This window comes from Podarcis liolepis (assembly GCF_965112155.1).
Source record: "Podarcis liolepis genome assembly, chromosome: 14".
NCBI classification, from domain to species: domain Eukaryota; kingdom Metazoa; phylum Chordata; class Lepidosauria; order Squamata; family Lacertidae; genus Podarcis; species Podarcis liolepis.
The window spans coordinates 9,322,798-9,348,153 of NC_139569.1; the positions used below are offsets into that span (position 1 = coordinate 9,322,798).

At 48.0% G+C, this 25,356-nt stretch overlaps 1 protein-coding gene and 1 long non-coding RNA gene across 5 annotated transcripts in view; one reads left to right on the forward strand and one right to left on the reverse strand.

The window, feature by feature from the left end:
* EMP2 (epithelial membrane protein 2) overlaps window positions 1-1,466 on the reverse strand; it is a 31,904-nt gene extending 30,438 nt beyond the window's left edge. For 3 of the 4 annotated variants that reach the window (XR_014518930.1, XR_014518931.1, XM_083474580.1), the window contains exon 1: window positions 1,083-1,230. The gene's annotated coding sequence lies outside the window, so the exon portion shown is untranslated. Of the gene's footprint in view, window positions 1-1,082 lie in introns of all 4 variants that reach the window. The other variant, XM_083474581.1, reaches the window with a different exon arrangement.
* A 15,260-nt stretch (window positions 1,467-16,726) lies between these two features.
* On the forward strand, window positions 16,727-23,242 carry LOC310693001. The gene is made up of 2 exons (XR_014518949.1): window positions 16,727-16,841; window positions 21,226-23,242. It is a non-coding gene; the product is annotated as an uncharacterized lncRNA (long non-coding RNA).
* Window positions 23,243-25,356: the final 2,114 nt, after the last annotated feature.

Genomic DNA, 25,356 nt, shown 5'->3' on the forward strand with positions numbered 1-25,356 from the left:
GCTGCCAGGTGGAGCTGGAAAAATACTCCCTTGCCCTAAACCCTGCAGAGCTGCTGCCGGTCCGTGCAGGGGATAATGGGAAAGGCGCACCGATGCCCCGACTCTAAGGCCGCTTCCTCTTGTCCCTTGATCCTTCCTAAACTGGAGATGTCAGGAACTGAACCTGGGACTTTTTGCAAGCCATCCACGAGCTGCCTCTTGCTCAGCTATGACGACCCTCGTGTGGGTAATAATAAAGCCACGAACCAGAATTTACACTTAGCTGGCCACGATGGGTGCTGCGCGCGTGCAGGTTGAAGCTGCAAAGCGAGCCAAGAGCAACCACAAAGCGCAAACCGACATGTGGTGAAAAAGCTTGGCTGAATCCAAGAGTAATCCCCTTTCGCCCCACTAGAGGGGAGACAGTCGTCAACCCACAAGAAATGCCGGCCACCCGTGTGGGGGCTCAATCCCAGGAAAGCATGCTAGGAAACAACTTTTAAAACACACACACACACACACACACACACACACACACACGAGAAAGCCCGACGGTGCTAACTTTGTGGGGGGGTTTTTAAAAGACAAGAAACGGATTTAAACCCCCCGCTCTGTAAAACCCAAGCTTGCTGCTTCTTTCTCAGATGGGGGAAAAATATATACTTTGCATTTTCGACTGATCCACGCAAACACTCCTTGATCTCCCCTGCCTGCCCTTGCATCTGAAATAAGCGCAGTGCAAACAAAATTGCAAGGGGAAAAGCAGGATTTTAAGACGCGCCCCCCCCCCAAAAGAAACAGCTGCAGAAAGAAGGCACTTAAGAGGGCGGCGCGGAAGAGGGAGAATTACTCTGGCTGAAGTTGTTGAAAATCGCTCTCCGCGCCTTCCTTTCCCTCCTCCTTTGTTAGCAAAGTTCCTCTCTAATTCGCACCGAGATCCTATTTCGCTTTTCTGCATCCCTTCCCTTCCTTCCCACATCCGGCTCCCAACCTTTTTCTTTTTGCATTTAAAGAAGGATCCGTAATTTCCCTAAAAATCTCTTCCTCCCCCCCCCCCCAGTCCCAGCCTCCCACTCCCTCCAAGGTTTTTTTTGGCTACTCACCGGCTGGGGTTGTTAGCCACTGAGGGCTGGCTGGGTTCTTGTTCACAGGGCTGGCCGAGGCGGCGGAAAGCGCAGCTTGTTTTGAAGGGCTGCCCTTGGCCGCCGCCTCCTTCTGGAGCAATTGGTGATGTCAGAATCCGAGCTGGGTGTGGAAAAGGGGGAGAGGGGAAGAAAAGGATTTTTTTTTTCAAATGTGCCAATCAATCTCTCTCTTCACTCTCTGCAGAGCGGCGGGAGAAAGAGATTTAAACAGGAAAGCCCCAGATCTGCAAATTTCACCCACCACGGACCTCCACTCCCAAATGTTTAGGGTACGTTCCCATAACTGGGGAAACTGGGAGAGGGGCATTTGTTTGTTTCCTGCCCCTCACTGGAATAAACTGTCTTCCAGATGTTCTCCCTTGCCTTGTGAATTTATGGCTGCAAATATGGTGTTGCTTCCAAGAACTGTGCTGCTTTGCCCCGTCTCTGAAGTTTTAGACTTTTCATTCTCCATAAGGTTTTTCTAAGCTGCAACTTGGCTGAGCTTTTTCCTTAAAAACCGGGGGACATTCTGCGTTTTGCTGAGCTGAATTAAAAGTGTCTTCTCTCCCGTCCTCCTTTAAATTGTACTTAATCACATTTTTTTTAAAAAAATATATTTTAAAGGTGTTGGCTTCAAACTACATTTTTAAAATACAACAAAATACAGCAAAAAACCCCACCCCACCCTAAATTACTTTAATTTTTGAATTTCACACACGCAACAAACCTGTTCCACCTCCCAAGCTACTGAGATCACTTCAAATTGGATTTCATTCAGTGAAATCTTTCTTTAAAAAAAAAAACTAAAGCCAAGAATCTCTTGCATGCAAGTTGGAAACATGTGTGGTGTCTGTTGAAAAGGCTGGTGGATAATTAACAGTTATTTTCTTAATGGGCACTGATGACTAAGGCTTTTTCCTCAATGGTTTTTGATGGCTGCTGGCAACTGGTAGTACTATTTCATACTTATTTATTGCATTTATACCCCCAACCTTTTCCTCCAAGAGGTTCAAGGTGCGGTTCTCCCCCTCCTCATTTAATCCCCACAAAAACAACCCTTTGAGGTAGACTCAGCTGAGAGACAGTGACTGGTCCAAAGCAAAACAGAGTTTCACCTTTTTAACCCATTCTTTTTTAAAGTACAAAAATAATAATTCTGATGTCCTTCTTGTATATTAATTTTTAAAATACATACTCTATTTTGTTTATATTGATAAGGCTTTGGGGTCGACAATGACTTTATTTGTTCATCAAGGGGTCTGTGAAGTCAAGGTGTTTGAGAAACTGTTCCCTGTGCCTTTATTATCCTATCTTTGGTCTCCTGTTTAACCTGCACCTATCAGATTCATGGAAGTGTAGAGATGGAAGGGACCCCAATGGTCATCTAGACCAACCCCTTGAAATGCAGGAATCTCTCTACTCTAGCATCCAAACCTCTTTTTCTAGACTGTAATGTGCTCAGGCAAGGGACTTGTACCTCACAGTGCACGTGCTGCATTGACAGTCTATTTTGTTTCTCTTTATTTCCTTCATAAAAATTATATATCGCTCGATTATTCAAAGGAAAACCCTCAAGGCGATTTGCAAAGGGAATAAAGCAATAACATTACAGGTATTATCTCAGAACTCGAACATAATCCGTTCCGGAAGACCGTTCAACTTCCAAAACGTTCGAGTTCCGAGGCGTGGCTTCCAATTAGCCGACAGCTAGGTTTCTGCACAGCAGAAGCCGTGTGGGACATTTGTTTTCCAGGGAATGTTCAAAAACCGGAGCAGTTACTTCCAGGTTTTTGGCATTCGGGAGCCGAAATATTCGAGAATGGAGCCATTTGAGTTCCGAGATACCACTGTGCAGTGGTACCTCAGGTTAAGAAGTTAATTTTTTCCAGAGGTTCGTTCTGAACCTGAAACTGTTCTTAACCTGAAGCACCACTGTAGCTAATGGGGCCCCCCGCTGCCACCGCTGTGCGATTTCTGTTCTCATCCTGAAGCAAAGTTCTTAACCTGAGGTACTATTTCTGGGTTAGCGGAGTCTGTAACCTGAAGCGTCTGTAACCTGAAGCGTCTGTAACCCGAGGTACCACTGTATCAGTAGAAACAGTCAAAAGCAACTACAATGGTACCTCGGGTTACATTTATCTTAATCAATGTCATCACACAGGCAATAGGAAGTAGCAGCTTCTCTTCAGAACAAACTGCTGATTTTGCCAACTTAACAAGTCAGCTTAGCTGCAAACAGCTGACTAGCTGGCTGGAAGGAGCTCAAAGTAAGTGAATTATAGTGGAGGGACATGCTCTGTCCAAGGAGTCTTTGCCTGAGAACAGTGAGAGGTTTGTGCTTCGAGAGGGACATGTTCTCTGGCTCCCAACCAGGCGCTATAGCTGAAGGGGAGACATAAAAGCAATCAGCCAACCAGCTCCAAAGCCAGCTGCTACTGAAATGTAAAAGCATTTAAGGCAGGGGTCAGCAACCTTTTTCAGCCATGGGCCGGTCCATCGTCCCTCAGACCATGTGGCGGGCCGGACTATATTTTGAAAAAAGAAATGAACGAATTCCTGTGTCCCACAAATAACCCAGAGATGCATTTTAAATAAAAGCACACATTCTACTCATGTAAAAACACCAGGCAGGCCCCACAAATAACCCAGAGATGCATTTTAAATACAGTGGTACCTCGGGTTAAGTACTTAATTCATTCCAGAGGTCCGTTCTTAACTTGAAACTGTTCTTAACCTGAAACACCACTTTAGCTAATGGGGCCTCCTGCTGCCGCCACACCGCCAGAGCACAATTTCTGTTCTCACCCTGAAGCAAAGTTCGTAACCCGAGGTACTATTTCTGGGTTAGCGGAGTCTGTAACTTGAAGCGTCTGTAACCCGAGGTACCACTGTAAAAGGACACATTCTACTCATGTAAAAACACACTGTTTCCTGGACTGTCCACGGGCCGGATTTAGAAGGCGATTGGGCCGTATCCAGCCCACGGGCCTTAGGTTGCCTACCCCTGATTTAAGGGGAAGAGGCTGATATCAACCGGAAAAACCCAGCACATCCCCATCATTCATAAGTCTTCATAGGTTGGCTGCATTTTTATCCCATTCTCACTCCAAGGAAACTAGGTGGTATGTATAAGGATCCTCCACCTTTTCTCATTTACTCTCATGACAAAACTGTGAGGTAGGCTATGCTAGCCCAAAGCCCCTTAATTCCAGATTGGCTTGCCAAGCCAGGAGCACCCCATACCTTGAGGTTTTCAGCGCCCACACCTGAGAACTAGGAACAAGACATCTGGTGATGTCATGGAGGGGAGGCCCCTGGTGATGTCATGGGGACAGCCCCTGGAGACGGAGGTTAATTGGGAGAGGGAATTGGAAGAAGGCAGATCTTCCCAGAGTGTCTCTGCTAGAATTTGCAGCCGGCTTCTGCTAGGCTGAAGCTTGTGGACTTCTTAATCTCTTTACCAAAGGCACTCTTGCCCACCTGAAGAGGCAAGCCCTCTGCCTGCCACCTGGAGGAGACCCGGTAAACCTGGAGACTTCAGGTCAGGTGTGGCACTCTCTCAAGGTCACCAAAAGGTCCAGGCCCCAAAGCAGCAATCTAGCCTGTGCCTAAGGACCCAAAATCCTCAAACACCTCGTCAGGAGGATTCCTCATGAGCAAGTAACCCTGGCAACTTCCTTGACCTGTGGTTCAGGTGTGGTCTAGGAGGCCTGAATATAGAAGGTCTCCCTCCTGAGTATTCTCTTTCCTGAAAGCAATACAGGCTTCTGGCTTGTCGTTTCCAAACTTGGTTTTGTTCACTTGCTCCCTGGGCTGCCTGTGGGATTGAACTTGCCTCTGAAGGCTGGTTTTGGCGCCTCAGCCGATTCCCTGGGCTTGAACCTGGCTTGCTTGCACTGCCCTCCACCTTGAACTCTGCTCTCCTCAATATATGTTTTGGTAAGAGGCTGAGGCTTCCAGCGATTGGCTCCCTCTATCCCCTGAGGGCACCCAGTTGGAACAGGACACCCAAGTCAGTTCTACCAAGGGTGGCCAGGGTTGTGCATTGCCTACACAAAGGGAAAGCATTGCCAAAACAAGAGGACAAGTTTGCTTAACATTTGCACATGCTAATTTAAGTGCATAGGCACACATTTCGGAATAATGGCAGTAGGTTGGAGATTTCATTTCATGAACAGGCTATGAGGACCCTTTTACACCTTTGAAATATTGCTGAACTCAGTGGATGGCATATCTAAGGGGCTGGTAGCCAGGATCTATAGCTTGCGTGTCACAGCCAGTGCCAGATTTATGTATAAGCTAAACAAGCTATAGTTTAAGGCCACAGTCTCTTGGGGGCCCAAAATAAATTTAAAGGGGAAAAGAAACTGGATACTTCTTCTTAACTGACCATAAATTACAACATAGCATATATTCAACACAAAAAACAGGGACAATTTGTTGTTGACAAAGAACAGCTGGACATATAAAGGGCCCCATTACCTTCAGTAGCTTAGGGCCTCATCAAACCTCAATCCGGCCCTGGCCAGAGCTGATATAGAGACGGCAGAAAAACAGGTGGCCATTTGGGAATAAATTATTGGAACTGTGATCATCGTCATCTAACATACGTTTTGTGGAAGCAAATTGGGATGAATGCTCAACAAATGTGTCAAACAGAAGAGTGCAATCTGTCTAACTGAGTGCTAACTGTCACTGTCGTGGGACGCTGGTGGTGCTGTGGTCTAAACCACAGACCCTAGGGCTTGCCGATCAGAAGGTTGGCAGTTTGAATCCCCACGACGGGGTGAGCTCCCGTTGCTCGGTCCCTGCTCCTGTCAACCTAGCAGTTCGAAAGCATGTCAAAGTGCAAGTAGATAAATAGGTACCACTCCGGCAGGAAGGTAAACGGCGTTTCTGTGCACTGCTCTGGTTCACCAGAAGCGGCTTAGTCATGCTGGCCACATGACCTGGAAGCTGTATGCTGGCTCCCTCGGCCAGTAAAGCGAGATGAGTGCTGCAACCCCAGAGTCGGTCAAGACTGGACCTAATGGTGAGGGGTCCCTTTACCTTTACCTTTACCTTTAGAAGGAGATTTGCTGCCTAGGCTTTCAAATCTCCTTTCCTCTCCATCTCATAAGGAGATTCCAGCTAAACATTAGGAAAACCTTTCTGATGGTAAGAGGCGCTTGGCAGTGGAACGATCTCCCTCGGAAGCCGGTGGACTCTCCTTTCCTGGAGGTTTCTGAGGAGTGTTTGGATCGCCATCTTCCAGGGATCCCTTAGCCATGATTCCTGCATTGCAGGGGCTTGGACTAGATGACCTTTGGGGGTCCCTTCCAACTCTACATTTCTACGATCCGATGAAACTGGGGAGAGAATCGTAAAGATAAACGAATGCAACCTATGACTGTCAAACCCAAAGCCTTTGGTGATGCGTAATAACAGTGGAGAGTGCAGGCTTTGGTATGAGAACAGGGGCGTTCACAGGGCGTCCCTCGCAGAAGCCACAGGACAGGCTGCGCAGTCAGGGCCGCAGAATGTGGAAGACGGAAATCATCCTTGACATGTCGAGAGCGCATGGCAGCTTGGAGAGCCCCCACCCTGTTCCCTGACTGATGCCACTCGCAAGGCATGGGGAAGTGCCAAACAGGGTGATATCATACTACAAGGCTGTCCTGTTTTTGTTGTTTTACTAGATGGTTGCATGGAAGACGTGAGTTGGGAGCACCACAGGGGTGCAACTCCCTCCATCCTGTCCTTTAATCCCCTGGGTCGCAGCTGCAGTGTTAACTCTTGTTCTTTTCTCCAGAAGTGGTCCAGCACCACGGTCAATCATGAGCTTTGCAAGCAAAACGTTCTCAGTTCATTCCTGTGTGGCATCTCTAAGTTAGACACACACACACAGAGAGAGAGAGAGAGAGAGAGGCTCCCAGCCCCTGCCAATTAGTGTAGACCAGGGGTCACCAACCTAAGGCCCATGGGCTGGAAGCAGCCCGCAGAGGTCGTTTGACCGGCCCACAAGCCGTCCCCAAACTGAGCCACCCACTAACGCGCTGCACTAAACCAAGGCAGCGCAGTGCGGGGACTCGCTTCCGCAGCACCAGAAATCGCGTCTACGCAGATGCCGAAAATTGCGGGCAGGCACGCAATCCGGCCCATGGAGGGTTCTCCATGGGACCGATCCGGCCCAGGCAAGATAAACCTTGCTGACACCTGGTATAAGTGATACAGGGGTACCTCGGGTTACATACGCTTCAGGTTACATACACTTCAGGTTACAGACTCCGCTAACCCAGAAATAGTGCTTCAGGTTAAGAACTTTGCTTCAGGATGAGAACAGAAATCGTGCTCTGGCGGCGCAGCAGCAGCAGGAGGCCCCATTAGCTAAAGTGGTGCTTCAGGTTAAGAACAGACCTCCAGAACAAATTAAGTACTTAATCTGAGGTACCACTGTACTAAGCTCAACAAACCCCATGGTCTGACTATGCGTAAGGCAACTCCCTCTGTTCCTCAAATGCTCTTTCGGTGCTAACGTTGCAAGCGACTTGTAAGCCCCAGCGAAGACTCCCGCCAGGAACTGCCAAGATAAGCTGGAGAGTTACCTCTGGAAATGTTATTAGCGGACCAGACGCAGCCGAGTTGCCAGAACCATGACCTCATTCCTGAGGCATGCAGCTCTGATTTTGGAGGTCCCTACAAGTCACTGAGCTGGATCGCAATCCATTTGCTAGATGTTTGCTAATAATCACCGTTGTACCTTTCCTGGTGAAGCCCACGCACCGGACTGCACCTAGATGTGGGTCCTTCTGCCTCCAGCTTCCTGTGCGCCTTTATCCCAGGAATGGCAAGCTTGTGACCTTCTAACTGAACCATACCTCCCATTGGCCCTGATCATTGGCCAGCCTGGCTGTGACGGATGGGAGTTGTAGTGCGGGTGTCATCGACTGGTTGGACACAGAGGAATTGTGGGAGGAACCAGCTGGGGAATCATCAAGGGGAGAAAGCTCAGAGTCTGGGGAGTGGCGGTGGGATCAGAGGAAGAAGACTGGGAAGAGGGGGTGTCGGAAACTAGAGTGGGGGGAGTCTGTGGTAGAGAGAAGTCCAGAATCAGAGGCAGAAGTAGAAGCAGGAGAGGAGGCTGAAGAAGGCCAAGAGGCAGAAGTGAGTCAGGCTGGTGAAGAGGCACAAATGTCTTCCTTTTTTTCTGCAACAAGCTCCCCTCCTGCCTTAATTCCCTGGACCAAGAGAGGCGTGAAACGGGAGGAGCAAAGGCAGGCATGCAGGCACAGTCTCAGATTGCTTGGGGCGGAAACCCTGGAGAGGAAGGGACTTGGGCACCTATGGGGAGATGGGGACCTTCAGCCTCAGCAAGACCTGAGTTGCTGTGCTCATTAGGCCTGATGCTCCCGTGCCAATCCTGTTTTGCTAACGAAGAGTTAACCACAACACAATTTACTGCTTGCTCCTGTCGACAGGGGGTGGTGGGAAGGCACACGAAGCTGCCACTGTGCTGAAGCCAAGCAGGTCTTGGAGACCATCAAGACCAGGCTTCCTCAACCTCGGCCCTCCAGATGTTTTGAGACTACAATTCCCATCATCCCTGACCACTGGTCCTGCTAGCTAGGGATCGTGGGAGTTGTAGGCCAGAAACATCTGGAGGGGCGAGGTTGAGGAAGCCTCATCAAGACTGTTGCTGCTTTGCTGGTAAGATCCAGTCTCAAGCTAGCAAATCCAGGTCCCGCAATTAATGCGGACCAGGAGGTTTTGCGCAACAAACCAGCCTCCTCCTAAAGACGGGGCTTTTTGCCAGAAGGAAAGTGATGCACCGGAAGGGCTTTGCTTGATTCAGCAGAATCAGACGTCTCTGTGAGTTAGAATGGGTGTTCTATGCATAGCAGCAACAGGGGTTCTAGTAGGGTGCCAACTGGGTGCTGGGGTGCCCAGGTGGCAGAGAGGCTTCAGTTGCAAGCCTGGCCCTCAACAAATAATAATAATAATAATAAATTTTTATTTATACCCCACCCTTCCCAGTTCAGAAAACTGGGATCAGGGCGGCTAACAAAAAATTTAAAACACTTAATTGATGCAACAAAAAACAGCATAAAATACAGTATAAAACGTGAATAACAATAAATTCAGAATTCAAAAATCAATTTAGGGGAAAATCCTTCCAATAAACATTAGATGATCAGCAGGGCTAGCTGGCTAAGTTAGTCCTATTTGGGCCAGCGAGGAGACCAGGGGAGAATTAGCTGTGGGATCCCAGAGTAGGTAATCTTCATAAAAAGGGGAAGGGGAGGGAAGGAAGGGGAATAAAAGATCAGGCTAAGTTCAAATTGAAAGCCAGGCAGAATAGCTCTGTCTTACAGGCCCTGCGGAAGGAAGTTAAATCCCGCAGGGCCCTGGTCTCATGGGACAGAGCATTCCACCAGGTCGGAGCCATCACCGACAAACCAGCAAGGCAGCTGCCCACAGGGTTCACAGGGGCAGCAGTGTGGAGTGGGTGGGGGAGCTCATTTGGCTGCGCCTCCCAATCCGCTGCCTGAGTCGAGATGTTCAGCATGCCTCCTGGTAGGGCCGGCTCCGATCTCAAGTTAGCCAGTGAGGAGTGACTCGAGGGAGAAGGAGATCGGGAGTGATGAAGGACTGGATTTGACCAAACACAGCTGGGCAGGGCTAGGCTTTGCTGTGGTTTGACAGCCCGGACGTGGTGAACGGCAAAAACAGGGGCATGTGTTGCTGGCTTCGCCAAGCCCTGCTGTAAAAATGCAACCCTGCAGCCCTGTCAAAACAGAAATAAACATGGTGGTGGCCTGGCATTCCTTTGAGGTCATCACTATCATTTCTAGTTACTGGATCTCTTACCTGCCCTCCAGCATGAGCTCCCGGGATGATGACATCTACATCATATTGATAGCTGGTTTGCCCCTTCCTGCTCCAGCACGGCTGGCTGGTGTGGTTTCGCCAGTGAGAGCGCATGGTAGACAATGGTGCCCTGATAGCTGGATGTCTCTCTGTGTGTGCTTTGAATGAGATACCCATGTGGACTTGAAGAAAGTCATATCCCACCAGCTGATGAAAAGAGGCAGAGAAGGAGTTTTGATGGACAGAGATACAGAAGCCTTTTTCAGGTGTTATTCTAGGGCACAGCTGTCAACTTTTCCCTTTTCTTGTGAGGAATCCTGTTCGGAATAAGGGAATTTCCCTTATAAAAAGGAAAATGTTGACAGCTATGTTCTAGGGTTTCCCAAAGACGTAAGGAAAGAGGGTGCAATATGGCAGAAGGAAGCTTTCCCCACCCCCAAATACCTATGGGCATTGGTAGTGTGTGTGTTGCTCCCCACCTCACCCCGAATAAATAATGTCAAAAATATCTAGCAGTTTGTGGGGGAAGAGAGAAAATTGTGACTTTCTAGCTGGTGTTGACTGAAACTTGTTGAAGTCATTCTTTGAGCAACCTTCTGGCTGGTAGGAATGTCTGCTGTCTGTCTCTACTTAACACTCTGTTTATATTTTTGTAAAAAAAGCAAACAAGCAGGATTTGCAGCAAAAAATGTTGCAACGCTGAGTGCTCCTGTTTGCTATTCCAGTCATCTCAGCCAGCCAAGCCCCACTTCAGGTTTCTCCATTCCGTCTCGCCTTCCACCTGGTTTTTCTGTTCCCTCCCCCAGCTGTCAGCCAGTGTTCCATGGACACCAAACATGCCCAGACCCCATTAGGCTGTTTTAGGGGTACACACACACACACACACACACACACAACATTTTTCCCTAAAGATTTGTTTTGTACTAACTTTGGGATTTCCCCAAAGCTGCTCACCTGCCTCTTTTGTCTCCCTAAGGAATGCGATGCACAGCTCAGACCCTGGAAACGGAAGGAGCAATACTCTGTTCCCCCCCCCAATAAGATTTTATTAAAGCTTTTCATAATAAAATGAAATAAGTGAAATATAAATAAAAACAGAAAGAGAAAGAGAAAAGAAAACACAAGAGTCTTTGTCAGGTGCTGATGGTGGTTGCTCGTGAGTAACCAGGCAGGACTCCGACCTGTCTTTTACAGGTTTTATTGGTGCAAACTATTTAAAGTGCAGAACCCCTAAGTTCATGTCCGTCTTAGTCACTTGCAGATTCTGGGAGTGGACCCTTCCGGTTTCTCCCCCAACATAAGAACTTAGACACCCCAAATCTCCACCTCCCCTCCTTACGTTTCACCCCTCTGCGCAAGCTGGGCGACGGAAACGGCATGTGTGCCTCCTGGCCAGCTGGGCTAGGTGAGCTCTCAGCAGCATCTTCAAGCCCTCCCCTCTCTTGGCTGCCCCCTTCCCTCTCTGCTCAACTGGAGGTGTGGCTTTCCCCACCTCTAGACTAAGCATCGGAGGCTCTCTGTATCCCCCTGCCTCCCTCCCCTGTTCCAATGGCAGTTCCCTGACAGTCCTTTATCAAAGGTACCGTATTTTTCGCTCTATAAGACGCACCTTTCCCCTCCTAAAAAGTAAGGGGAAATGTGTGTGCATCTTATGCAGCCAATGCAGGCAGGAGGCTCTGTCAGCACTCCCTTTAAAGAGCCGCGGGGAGCATGTGTTCGGCTCTCGGGGGCTTTTCCTGAGGAGGGAGAAGAGCTGCCCTTCTCCCTCCTCGGGAAAAGCCCCCAAGAGCCACACACACACACTGCATGCTCTTTAAAGGGAGTGCAGCTCTTGGGGGAGACTTAGCCGCCCGCAGCTTCTCCTGGGCTGGGGATGAAGGCTCCCCTTGCCCGGGAGAGGATGTTCGTGGCTAAAGAAGCCAGGACAGTGAGTGGGATCCATCCCGCTGGCTGTCTTGGCTTCTGGCTTAGCCACGGGATGAAGTCTCCGCAGGGGAGTGGGGAGCCTCCCCTAAAAACTAGGTGCGTCCAATCGTCCGGTGCATCTAATAAAGCGAAAAATACGGGAGCTCTTAGTCCTTGTCTCTCACCTGGCAGCTTCCCTTTCTTCTTCCCATCTCTCACCCTGCAAGATCTTCCATCCCCTGCCTCTCACTCAGGGTCCTTCCCCAACCATTCAACACCTTCATATGGGAATTTTGTGGGTACTCGGGCACCCAGAGCCCCAGGGAGTCAGCACCTATGAGAAGGAGAGAAGAAGGGGCATAGAAGTCCTCGTGGAAGAAGTCCTTGTGGAAGTCCACCAGCACTTTAGGACAAAAGTCCCTTAACGTACGCAGGCTTTGTATGCAATTTCACTTAACGTTTACGCAGTTCTGCAAAGCAATTTCCCCCGATAGAAGTGCATTGTTTTGTGTTGATTTCACTGATCTCTGCATTTCTGTGCACACTTTCCCGCATTTGTGCACACGTGACTTGGCTAGAGAACCGCTCTGCAGAATTCAGATAAGGGCAAAAGCTGCGTTTGGGTTTGTGTATTGTTTTGGGAAGTACAATTTAGTCAGGTTTGCCTTTCAATGCAAGCTGGATCGAATCACACACAACCCCGCCTCTCGTGCCTGCCTAGAGCATTTGAACATGTTGCTGAGTTCCGTTTGGTCCATAAAAAAGGAGAGGCCTTTAGCCCAATTCACCAAAAGGAAGGGGGAAGGTTGTGGGTACACAATGGGGTGGGTGTGCGTATCCCTTTTCCCCATAAAGCACACACATCGCTGAAAAGGCAGTGCTCCCAAGAGCAGGAAATATGACGCGCAATCTTGATTTCTGTCTGCGTTGAGCTTTGCCAAGTTTGCTCTGTTTCCATTTGGGCAGGAAAGCAGACAAATGAGAATAAGGAGGGAGAACGAAGTCCTTTCATTCTGCTGCTCCCGACTTTCACAAAGCCAGGCCATCTGTTTTGCAAAAGACCTGGCTCTGAGGAGGGAGAGGGATGGCGAGGGTTTAAGTCTGATGTTTCTCAGAGAAGCTTGCCAGAACTGTAAACGGGTCCAAACGCCGGCAACTTCTTTGCTGGGTTTTCTCAAGTGACGTTTCGGATGTGCAAAACGGTGAGCCCCAGAAGTGGGTTAGTCCTCGAGAAACCTGAATTCGAGGGAGATTTGCATGCAGATGTTCCTTCCATTTCAGGACTTCCTGATTTCTGAGAGAGAGCCAGTGTGGTGTAGTGGTTAAGAGCGGTGGACTCGTAATCTGGTGAACCGGGTTCACTTCCCCGCTCCTCCACATGCAGCTGCTGGTGACCTTGGGCTAGTCACACTTCTCTGAAGTCTTTCAGCCTCACTCACCTCACAGGGTGTTTGTTGTGAGGGAGGAAGGGAAAAGGAGAATGTTAGCCACTTTGAGACTCCTTCGGGTAGTGATAAAATGGGATATCAAATCCAAACTCTTCTTCTTCTTCCTGCTCGGATCAAGGTGAGGGTAGTCTGGATGGAAGTCTGCACCGCAAGGCAGGTTCTGGATGCAAATTCCACAATGGTGGCCCCCAATCTCACTTTACAGGGGTTGCCAATGCAGTGCCCATGGGCAGGCATATGTTCACGGAGATCTTCATTGGTGCCCTCAGTATTCCACCCCCTTCTGAAATAAGGCTTAGGAGAAGTATTCTGCTTCAGGAAAAGCTCAGGAAAGGGCAGCCAAAACGATCAAGGTGGCAGAGCGGAACAAACTACAGTTCCCAAGATTCTTTGGGGGAAGCCAGGATGGTTATGAGTCACATAAGAGTGCTTTACATGTATTTTTAAAATAATTTTTGATTGGTTTTTTCATATTTTAAGCATTTTAACATAACCATTTCAAACATTAAAGTACCGTATTTTTCGCCCTATAAGATGCACTTTTTCCCCTCCAAAAATGAAGGGGAAATGTGTGTGCGTCTTATGGGGCGAATGCAGGCTTTCGCTGAAGCCTGGAGAGCGAGGGGGGTCGGTACGCACCGACCCCTCTCGCTCTCCAGGCTTCAGGAAGCTATCCGCTAGCTGTGGGAGACCCAGCTCTCCCAGGGCTAGCGGAGAGCTTGCCTGCACCCAGAAGCTTGGGGCGCGCTGAGCTCCGCACGCCCCAAGCTTCGGGATTAGCGCAGCGCACCTGGGGGGGGAATAAATTTTTTTTCCCTTTATTTCCCCCCCAAAAAACTAGGTGCGTCCTATGGGCCGGTGCGTCTTATGGGGCGAAAAATACGGTACAAGGTTCTTTTGAAGCTTCAGGCCTCCTTCCCTGCCTCCATGCTTTCCATGTTTAAGATTAGATTTGCTCCATCTTTTACCATTATCCATCTGTTAAATAACCATCATAATCGTAAATAATTCCACGTTACAAGTGTCATTGCATCCCTGCCAAATATTTTAACTTTTTACAGTGGTCTTTTAAATAAATTACAAATTTACTCCAGTCTTTAGAAAATATTTGATCTTCCTGGTTTTGGATCTTTCCCGTCAGTTTCACCATCTCTGCATAGTCCATGAGTTTCATCTGCCATTTTTCTTTTGCTGGTACAACCTTCCATCTCTGGGCTAGTAGCATTCTCGCTGCCGTCGCTGCATACATAAAAAGTCTTTTATCGTCTTTTGGTAACTCTTCACCTATTATACCTAGCAAAAAGGCTTCTGGTTTTTTAACATTTCCCAGAAAGCCTTTACCAATGTACATGTCCACCATATATGGTAAAAAGTACCCTCCATCTCTTTACATTTCCAGCACAGTTTTGAACTTGTTTTGTACATTTTCACAATTTTACTCGGTGTTAGGTACCAACGGTACATCATTTTTATATAATTTTCTTTCAACGAACAGAAGAAGAGTGCTTTATATGTATGATACGACCCACATTACCCACCCCAACCACCCAAGAAAGACCCAGACAACCCAAAGTGGGCTGGTTTTTTTTTAAAAAAGGTTCGAAGCCAAGGCAGAACGGCTGCTGGAACATGATCTGCCTCTGTGGAAAAGCACTCAAATGTCTGTATGGCTAGAAATCAAAGGCCTAGGTCTGTTGGCTTTCCAGGTGTGTGTTCCGGAGCGGGAAAATCCTTTTGTTTCTACAGGGTGGGGTTGCTTTGTTATTCTCTTAGTTCCCTATTGATAGGGCACAATGAGAGCTTCCCTTGCTCCCCCAGGTACTTTCAGTCATGCAGAGCCTTCCAACAGCATCCTTGCTTCACAAACCAGATTGGAACCTTCTCTGCAAACTTTCCATTCATATATTTTTTTGTTTACAGTTCTAATGACTTATATTAAAAAGGTGAAGGACCCCTGGACGGTTAAGTCCAGTCAAAGGCGACTATGGGGTTGCAGCGCTCATGTCACTTTCAGTCCGAGGGAGCCGGCGTTTGTCCATAGACAGCTTTCCAGGTCATGTGGCCAGCAAGACTAAACCGCTTCTGGCTCAACTGGACACCGTGATGGAAACCAGAGTGCACAGAAACACCGTTTGGCCTTCCAGATTTCGCTGGACTCCCATCTGCCCTGGCCATTGACCATGCTGGCTGGGACTGATGGAGCTTGTAGTCTGGTGACAACTTGAGGACCATAAGTTCCCTGCAGCAAGTGTCAGGAGTGCGTGCAGGAGCTAGGCCCTGTGACCAGTAGGGCTTCACAGGACTGGGGCCTTCCTGAGTTTGTTCTGGCGATGCAAGGCGCGCCCGCACAGGTGAGGGATAGAAGGTCAGCATTTCCCTTCGGCTCTTCGCCACAGCAACATGTTTCCTGCCTTGCTGCGTTTGGCTTCTTGCTTCCTGATCCTCGGACCTCGGCTTCTTGACTCAACCCTTGTCTTCGTGACTCCCTGCTTCCTGACCCTCGGACCCCTGGCTTCTGGACTCTCGTTCCTGTTTCCACCCTGCCATCTTGCCCCCGGTCCCGACATCCTCAGCCGGGACTTTGATCACCCGTAGACCAGACTGTGACAGCAAGACTATGTGAACAAGTCCTTCCTTTCCCCTGCCCTAGATCTTCCAACATTCATCTCCATGGGATGTATGTATGGGTTATCCTTGCTGCCTTCCAGTTCTCCCTGAGGGCTTCCTGGAGGCATCCACTGTGAGCAAAGAGATGCTAAACATCGTGGCCCATGGGCCCGATCCACCAGGATCTTATTACACTGTTACGTTTAATTGCACGACAAACTATCCCATGGCAACAGGGTGCCCTATATGACACTCATAGGAAGCCAAGGTCCCTTTGCTCCCCCCCCGTAAAATATTTGAGGGGGTCCCCCCCCCCAAGTTGATGGGCATTGCCATTCAAATGGTGTGCATGCACTGCGCTGTGTGATTGATTATGCAGGGTGGGGCTTACCTGCCATCAATATATTATTCAAGATGGCAATCATGTTTGGACATGGGCATAGCCAGGATTTTTGTTGGGGAGAGAAAAGCTTTTGTTAGGGGGGCAGAACCTCAGATTTGCATTGATTTGTGGGGAGCTGCCGTCCTCCCTGCCCCTCCTTGGCTACACCCATGCATTTGGGCCACCCCCAACTTTGAGTCCAGCAGAAAGGCCTTCTGTGGGACTCAGAAGCTTGCCAGCCTGCCCCACGCAGCTGACACAAAGCACAGCACTCCATTTGGCTGTTTTGGTCTGTTTTGGTCTGACCCAACAGGGGTCTCCGTCTGCATGGGAGGCAATTGGTGATAGCGGTGTTTGTCCAAACCGGCAAGCGGCAAGAGGGAGCTCCTCATCTGCTCTGCCAGCTTCAGGGTGGGTGGGGAAAGAAAGAAAGAGAAAGCACTGTCGGAACATGTCTAAGTGAAAGCTTGATAGTGAGCAGCAAAGCCAGGTGGCTAAAACAAATACCAACGTTTCCGGGAATTTGGCATGGAGCACTCAGACCAGGTGGATGATGGTTTTGTTTTCAGGGAGGGGCGTCTCTCAAGGTGCTGAGAATATTTCTCACAAGTCCGGAGGTCCAGGGGCCAAGTGTGGCCCTCCAAGCCATGCTATCAGGCCCTCAGGATCCCCCCAATATTCAGAGAATGAGTGGCTATGTTATGATTTGCATAACGTTTTCTAAATTAGAGAGGGTCACCTTATATCTTCAGTTGAGATGCTTTAGTTGAGATTCCTGCATTGCTTAGACGAACCTTGGATTCCCTTCCAATTCCACGATTCTATGAAATCAAACCGAAACAGATTTCTCCCTCTACTTTCCTAACAGGCAAGCCCTCTCTGCTCATGCAGCGAAGCCAGTTTGGCAAACCGGCTTCCGCTGTGCTGGCACCCGTTCCGTTTGCGTAGGGGAAGCACGTACAGAAGGAACGTGATCGATGGGCACTTAAGCCTGGAGATCATTTGAGGCATGTTTGGACTGGGGCAGGAGGATTAGCCCGAGAAGAGAAGAAAAGAAGGGGAAGAGAAGGGTTTGGTGTGGCTGAAACAGGAGGGGTGGGAACGGAAAGCATGTGCGATGCGCCTATTGTCTACATGGCAGGAGGAAACGCATTTTGGGTGGTGCAGAAGGTGTGGGGACACCATAGGAGTGGCAAGGCATTCATTCATTCATGAGGTTGTGTGCCCTCCATGTGTTGGTGAACTCCAGCTGCCATCAGCCCCAGCCAGCCAGGTTGATGGTCAGAGATGATGGGAGCTGAAGTTCAACAACAGCTTCTGAGCCACGGCATTGGTCATGCTGTGAGTATTAACCTTAAACGTAAAGGATCCCTGACAGTTAAGCCCAGTCGTGGACGACTCTGGGGTTGCGGCGCTCATCTCGCTTTACAGGCTGAGGGAGTTGCCGTTTGTCCGCAGACAGTTTTCCGGGTCATGTGGCCAGCATGACTAAGCCGCTTCTGGCGAACCAGAGCAGCGCACGGGAACGCCATTTACTTTCCCACTGGAGCGGTACCTATTTATCTACTTGCACTTTTTGACATGCTTTCGAACTGCTAGGTTGGCAGGAGCTGGAACAGACCTTTTCCTTAGGATGTCCCTATTTTCACTGGAGAAATGTTGAAGGGTGCAAAGTTATCCGACCTCTGAACCATCTGCAAGCAATCCTGTATAGCAGTGGTGTCCAAACTTTTTTCAAAGAGGGCCAGATTTGATGAAGTGAAGGGCCGCGAGGGCCGACCATAGGGCCAACTGAAGTTGTTAACCTTTTTTTAAGATTGAAGTTGTTCAGCTTTTTTTAGGGTTAAAGTTGTTGAGGGTTTTTTAGGATTTTAGCCCAGGATATAAACTGCTGCAGGGGCTGGATTAAACTGATTGGCGGGCTGGATTAGGCCCCTGAAACGGACTTTGGACATGCCTGCTATATAGGGAAGGGTTGTTTTTTTAATGTTTAATGTTTTCTAATGTTTTTATATATGTGGCAAGCTGCCCAGAGTGGCTTGGGGCAACCCAGTAAGATGTGTGGGGTAAAGATAAAGATAACTGGACCATTAGGTCCAGTCGTGGCTGACTCTGGGTTTGCAGCGCTCATCTCGCTTTATTGGCCGAGGGAGCCGACGTACAGCTTCCGGGTCATGTGGCCAGCATGACTAAGCCGCTTCTGGCGAACCAGAGCAGCGCACGGAAACGCTGTTTACCTTCCCGCCGGAGCAGTACCTATTTATCTACTTGCACTTTGACATGCTTTCGAACTGCTAGTTTGGCAGGAGCAGGGACCGAGCAACGGGAGCTCACCCCATTGCAAGGATTCAAACCACTGACTTTCTGATCGCCAATTCCTAGGCTCTGTGGTTTAACCCACAGCACCATATGCGTCCCTAGGTATGGGGTATAAATAGTAAAATTATCATTATGGAATGGGACGTCCCTATTTTCATTGGCGAAATGCATGCAGAGCCCACTTTGAATTTTCACTTGGAAGACACTAAGCACTTTGACCAATGGATGTTGTCGCAGCTTGTTGGCTCTCGGATCATTACCAGTCTGTAAACCCAAGACACCTCCTCAGACCACACAGCCACAGGTCCACGCCTTCCAGGATGCAGGCTGGTGTTAGCTTAAGCAAGTTAATCCCCAGCAGCTCAGAGCAGAGCCTTCTTTGGCCAGCTTGCAAACAAGACACAGAACAGGTCGGTCTGACACTCTGTGAGTTACCTGGCCTGACTCATCATCGCTTTGGGCAAGGGAGACATAAAACCATCTCTCTTCTCTCCCCCCCCCCCACTGCCTCACCTCAGCCAAGCTCTTCCCAATGCCCAAACCGGCTTGGCAAGTGCTGGAACAGGTTCTTTTGAGGGCGCCTCCAGCCCCTCCAGGTGCAAGGAAGGTGCGGCTGGCCAGGTAGGAGGGTGGCGACTCTGCAAATCCTCCCCACCCCCCTTGCTTCAAAGCTGGGCGTGGCAGGGATGAAGGAGAATTCCTCCCGAAAATATGCAAGCTCCAAGCCTAGAGGAGCCTCCTGCTGCACCCACAAACCTAGGCCTTGCTCAATAGCGATTTCTCTCTTGCCAGATCTGCTCCAGTCCTATTTTTCACACTCCTTGCAAAAGACTAGGATCACCAAGCGGTTGCAGTCTTGAGAAGGAGGGCCTCCGCCCACCGCATTCTGGAACAGGAAAAGCCACAATTTTGCGACGGCAGCAAACGCCGGAGAATGCAAACTCTTGCATATCGCAAGCTTAGGATGGGCATCTCTGCCAATCTCGATTTCTTTCACATTCTGCAGTCTCTGGCACTCTGCTGCTCTGCATGAATTTGCAATGGATTTTTAATTATTATTTTTTACGCCCTCGCGAAAATTCATCTGCAGCGGAGTGTGAATTTCTCGCAGTGTGCACAATTTTTTAATGCTGTCTTGCCAAGCAGGAAACATGTTTTCGCAAACGTCTCGTGTATTTTATCTCCTGTGAGGAGGCAGCGCTGTATAGTGGTTAGGGGGCTAGACTAGGACCTGGGAGACCAGGCTGATGTCTCTTTAACATGCCAAGGGGTGATGGGAATTGTAGTGCAACAGTGTCTGAAGGTCATCAGGTTGGCTCCCTTGCCAGCTTCCTATGATGATAAATACAGCTCCATCTTCCCTCAACCTCATTGGGAACATTCTTTCATATGTGGTGGACTTGTAAAAGGGTAAAAGAATATTGTGAAATGATCCATAATGAATTGAAAAAAATGTTTAAAAGTACTTTTCCAAAAAAAGAGAGTCCTTTTTGTTGGGGATAATTCAGATGGAAATTCCCAGGTGTCAAAAAAGGTTATTTATGTATGCCACTACTGCAGCCCGTGTTTTGTTAGTCCCAAAATGGAAAACGAGCAAGGTCCCGATGAAAGAAAAATGGCAACTTAAGTTGACAGAATATGTGCAGCTTGCAGACTTAACAGATAGAATAAGATAACAGGAAGAACATACGTTTAGAGAAGATTGGAAAATGTTTATTGAATATATGGGAGGAAATTGTGTACACTTGAAAACGTTGGCAGCATTGAGATAAGTCCAACAGTGTAAATAAGTTTTGGTGGATGAAATAATGGAATACTAAATGGTTTACTTTATGTAAAATATGCAGGGATTTATGATATGCAAAATGAACCATGGAAAGAGAAGGAGGGAAGTCAGTGATACTTTAAGGATGTTTAAATGAGTATTCTAAATTGTAAAGCAGAAAATATATACAGTGGTATCTCAGGTTAAGTACTTAATTCGTTCCGGAGGTCCGTACTTAACCTGAAACTGTTCTTAACCTGAAGCACAACTTTAGCTAATGGGGCCTCCTGCTGCTGCCGCACCGCCAGAGCACAATTTCTGTTCTCATCCTGAAGCAAAGTTCTTAACCTGAAGCAATATTTCTGGGTTAGCGGAGTCTGTAACCTGAAACGTATGTAACCTGAAGTGTATGTAATCCAAGGTAGCACTGTATATACAGAGAGAGAGAGAGCACTTTTTCCTAAAAAAATGTTTAGGGGTACTCTCATTTTGACTCAAGAAAATCACCATTTTATAGTTCAAATCGGGAAAACTAAGTACAGTAAATGGACAAAAGTACAAAGATTCACAAAATGTTTAGGGCTATGTGTACTCCCCCCCCCCCGAAAAAGCACTATCTATCTATCTATCTATCTATCTATCTATCTATACACAGCTCCATGAAGGAGGGATGAAATTGATCCAGCAAATAATGCCCAGCGTAGAAGGCAAAGGGTGGAGCTTTTTCCACTTCAAACTTATTTAGCTTTAGAAAAAAAAAATTCCAGCTGAACCAGGTGAAGATGAAAGCAAATGTCAGCCTGTTCGCCAACAATCATTCCACTTAATTTGTTTGTTTTTAAATAGATCTGTTTAAAGAAGAAGAAGCAGCAGCAAGTGAGGAGGATTTCTTTCGCTCTTCACATAACACCCTACCCATCCTTCAGGCCAAAACAGCAAGGAGCTTTTTTTTAAAAAAAAAAAAAAAGTATATGGCTTCCTCTGGTAAAACCGGCATTTCCAAAGAAACACCTTGATGGTTCCTGCCTAACCCGCCATCCAATCTCACCGTGACTGATGACTTTGGGTCACTGTTGTACATCATTGGACCTCCCCACAGACTACCTGTTTATTGAGCATACCTGTATATCCTGGTTTGCTTGCACAAAGCTGTGTTCGTGCGACAAAATTTATATGTACCAGTTGGTTGGAGGAAAACCCCAAGCGGTTTACAAAGAATGTTACAATTATAATTTTTTTTAAAAAAAAAGCTTAAAACCATTTGAAACATGCAAAACAACATTAAAATTAACAGCAACAGAAGGAAAAAACATGTCAACATCTACATGCCTGGCTAGGCTTGCCTAAACAAAAATATGTTCTTAGCAGGTGCCTAAAAGACACAGCGAAGACGCCTAGTGCTGCCACACTAAATGATCGATTGATTAGAAATGTGGAATGTGGCATCTAGGGCAATGCCCGTTCTGCAGATCGAAGGAATCAAATGGGCATATATGGGGCAAGACAATACGGTAGGTAAACTGGTCCAAAGCCATTCAGGGCTTTATATACCAATAAAGTAAAGGTAAAAGACCCCAGGATGGGGTCTCTGCAAACATTCCATTCGTATATTTTTGTTTACAGTTCTAATGACTTCTATTAAAAAGGTAAAGGACCCCTGGACGGTTAAGTCCCGTCAAAGGCGACTCTAGGGTTGCGGTGCTCATCTCGCTTTCAGGTTGAGGGAGCTGGCGTTTGTCCACAGACAGCTTTCTGGGTCATGTGGCCAGCAGGACTAAATCACGCACGGAGGACCATAACGGAAACCAGAGCACACGGAAACACCTTTTACCTTCCCACCACAGCGGTGCCTATTTATCTATTTGCACTGGTAGGCTTTTGAACTGCTAGGTTGGCAGGAGCTGGGACAGAGCAACAAGAGCTCACTCCGTAGCGGGGATTTGAACCGCCGACCTTCCGATCAGCAAGCCCAAGAAGCTCAGTGGTTTAGACCACACCGCCACCCGCATTTATATACCAATAGGAATTCTTTGGACCAAGATTAGCAGAACTCATACTCTGCCTGCTCTTTTTTGGACATTTGTTCTGATTTGTTTCCATGGAGGGTATACAATAAGGAGCATTCCTCCTGGTTTTCCTTGCACTGCGTTCATGCATCTGTGTTCATAATTTGCATATCACACATCTTCCCCCTCCCATGCATTTCTCTGTCACGTTCCTAACAGCAAAACGTCCATTGCTATGTCAAGAGGATTTGTTGCCCCGGAGTAACAGAGCACATTTTAATCCGCTGTAAATTTTGCAAACTTCTTTGCACTTCTTTGAAGCCCTCCTACAAAATGCTCACTTTCTGGAGGCAGCCTTTGACAACATCCTCTGTTTACTGAGCGTGCATTCTGATTTATTTACATGGCTATGTCGTGCTTCTGCCTTCAGAGGCAACCTGCCTCTGAAAGCCAATTGCTGGAAACCGCAGAAGGCGAGAGTGTTGTTGTTCGCATGTGCTGCTACAGGGAATCTAGGCTGGCCACTTTGAGAACCGAATGATGGACTTGATGGGCCACTGGCCTGATCCGGCAGCAACGCCTTCTGTTCTTACGAGAGGCCATACGACGTTGTGTCAAGCAAACGTTATATCACACTTTCCTGTCACTTTCCTGGTTGAAAAATGTCCAGTTCTGGGAAGGAAGTGCGATCAGCTTTAATTGTACTACCTGAATTTGCCGGCGAGCAACGAAATTCCACCCCAAAACAGCGAAAGTCCGGCGATGACCTGAGCTAACACCGCCGCTACCCAAAATGCAGAGGGTTGCTAAATAAAAATAAATCAAGGTCATTCTCTTTTCCAAACTCTGCCCCCCTAGTTTGTGATTGTTCATCTTTTCAAGGCAGCTGTCTCCTTTGTAATCACTGGCCAAGCTCAGTGGAATGTTTTGGAGTCTGCTTTTAGAAAGTTAACACAGCTTGCAGTATTTGGGGGTGTATATAATTAGTTTTCCATTTATTCTAAGCTTGTTCTTTAAGGCTGACACCTTTTAAAAAAAAGTTGTCCTCACTCTATAGAGTTTTTCACGACAGCTCAACAGGCAAAAGCGATTCTACCTTCTTGGGTAAAATATTTCTGTCCCGCATTACTGTACAAAGATAAAAGCCTTGCAAAGTGGCTAAGATTGTTTGCTGTTGTGCTCAGGCTCAGCTCTGGGGCTTCCTCCGGGCATCTGGCTGGCCACTGTGAAAACAGGAGGATGCGTGAAATGGGCCACTGGTTTTTCTGATGTTCGTAAGTATGGCAAAGACCCAGAAGCAGCCATGAGAAGACCAAGCTGAAAGCCATTCAACAGCAGCCATTAAAAAGAAACCAGTACTGTGACAGAACTTGGGCGCCACACTGACTCTCTGCCAAGTAGTAGCAGAATTCCAGGAAGGCTCAGGATTTATGCTCCCTTGGAGAATTGAAGATGCGGCAGAGACTGTCATAGCTTTAAGAAATATAATCTATCCACATATTTACACCTTCAGACTGCATGGAGGAAGTCCTGGTCTTACAGCTTGGTCCTCTTAGAAGGGGCCTTTTCCCCACAGCAGGGCAGCCCTGGAGTCCAAGGCATCTCTCCCAGCCAGCCTTCAGCCAGCCTGCCCAAGATGGATCCCAGTCTTTCTTCTTCTTCTTCTTCTTCTTCTTCTTCTTCTTCTTCTTCTTCTTCTTCATAGCACACCTTGCTAAAGACCCTCTTTTCCTGTCACTTTGCACCCAGTTACCCTGGCAACCTTCCGTCTGCCCAGGCCTCAAATTCCTCTCAGATGAGCCATCGACACCTTTTGTCCTGTTAACAACTCTATCCCAGGTGAAGCCCTGGCCAGGAAAGAAATATTTGCCTGTTATTTTCCCACTAGCCTGCAATCTTCCCTTCAATACTCAAAATAATCCAAATCCTACTCTCTTTTTTTCTTCATTTCTAGGGTTTAGGGGGTTCCCCCACCACCACACCACAAAAGCAGCACAATGCTATTTGTGGAAAGCTCAGGAAAACGAAATTGTGTTTGCAATGGTCTGGAGCTGGAAAACGTTCATTCACAGACACGGTGTGAATGCGAATTGCCCCTGCAAACTGGCAGTGCCACATTGCCAATGGGTAGCACCTTCATGCAGCCAGTCCCAGTGTGGCTTGCTATTAGCCCTAGACAGCGAGTCCTGCTTGCCAAAGAACAACCCTTAGCTGTCCCAGGCAATGTAAGGAGGAGGGCATGGGAGAATGGAGGTGGAACAATGGTCTGACGTGGTGTAAGGCATGTTCTTAACTGCCTAATAATAGTCTTCCTCCACATATATTCCAGTTCTCCCCCATCCCACCCAGCCGCCCCTCTGCCTCCATTAATCCAAAGAGTCTCCCTTGCTTGTGTTCCCTCAGGGGATGAGTTATTTCTGCCGCATTATCCTTCAGCTGCTTTATGGTGACACCACACACAGGTCTCCACAGCAACTAATTTACGATGTTACCGGAGCAACTCCTTGACTCCTGGAGATAAGTCAAGGCGCCATATGAGGGCACGATCCTGTCGCCAGGCCACCACGAGCTATAATTTTCCTCAGCCACAAATTGCACGAGGCCATTTACACGCAAGAAATCCTGTCAATTAATGGCTTGGCAGAAACGGTTTTCCCGGAATGCACCAAGGCTGAATCAGTTTGCCTTCTGTGGCGCTCCGTGGTTATTGTCAGCATGAGAGAATTCACAGGGACGTCAAGCTGGGAGATGGATGGTACCTGTTACAAGAAATAACTGCTCCTTTTCCCTTATGGGGTTGTTGCAGGAATTTATGTATAGTTTGGGGGGGTGTTGCCCCTCCAGCAGATATCATGCACACGCAGCCCACTACCAAAATCAGCACAATCACTTTTGTGACTTATCCCCACAAAACACTTCATCACGGTTTCTTCCTATCTATTCAAAGGGCCTTTGCTGCACGATACCAAAT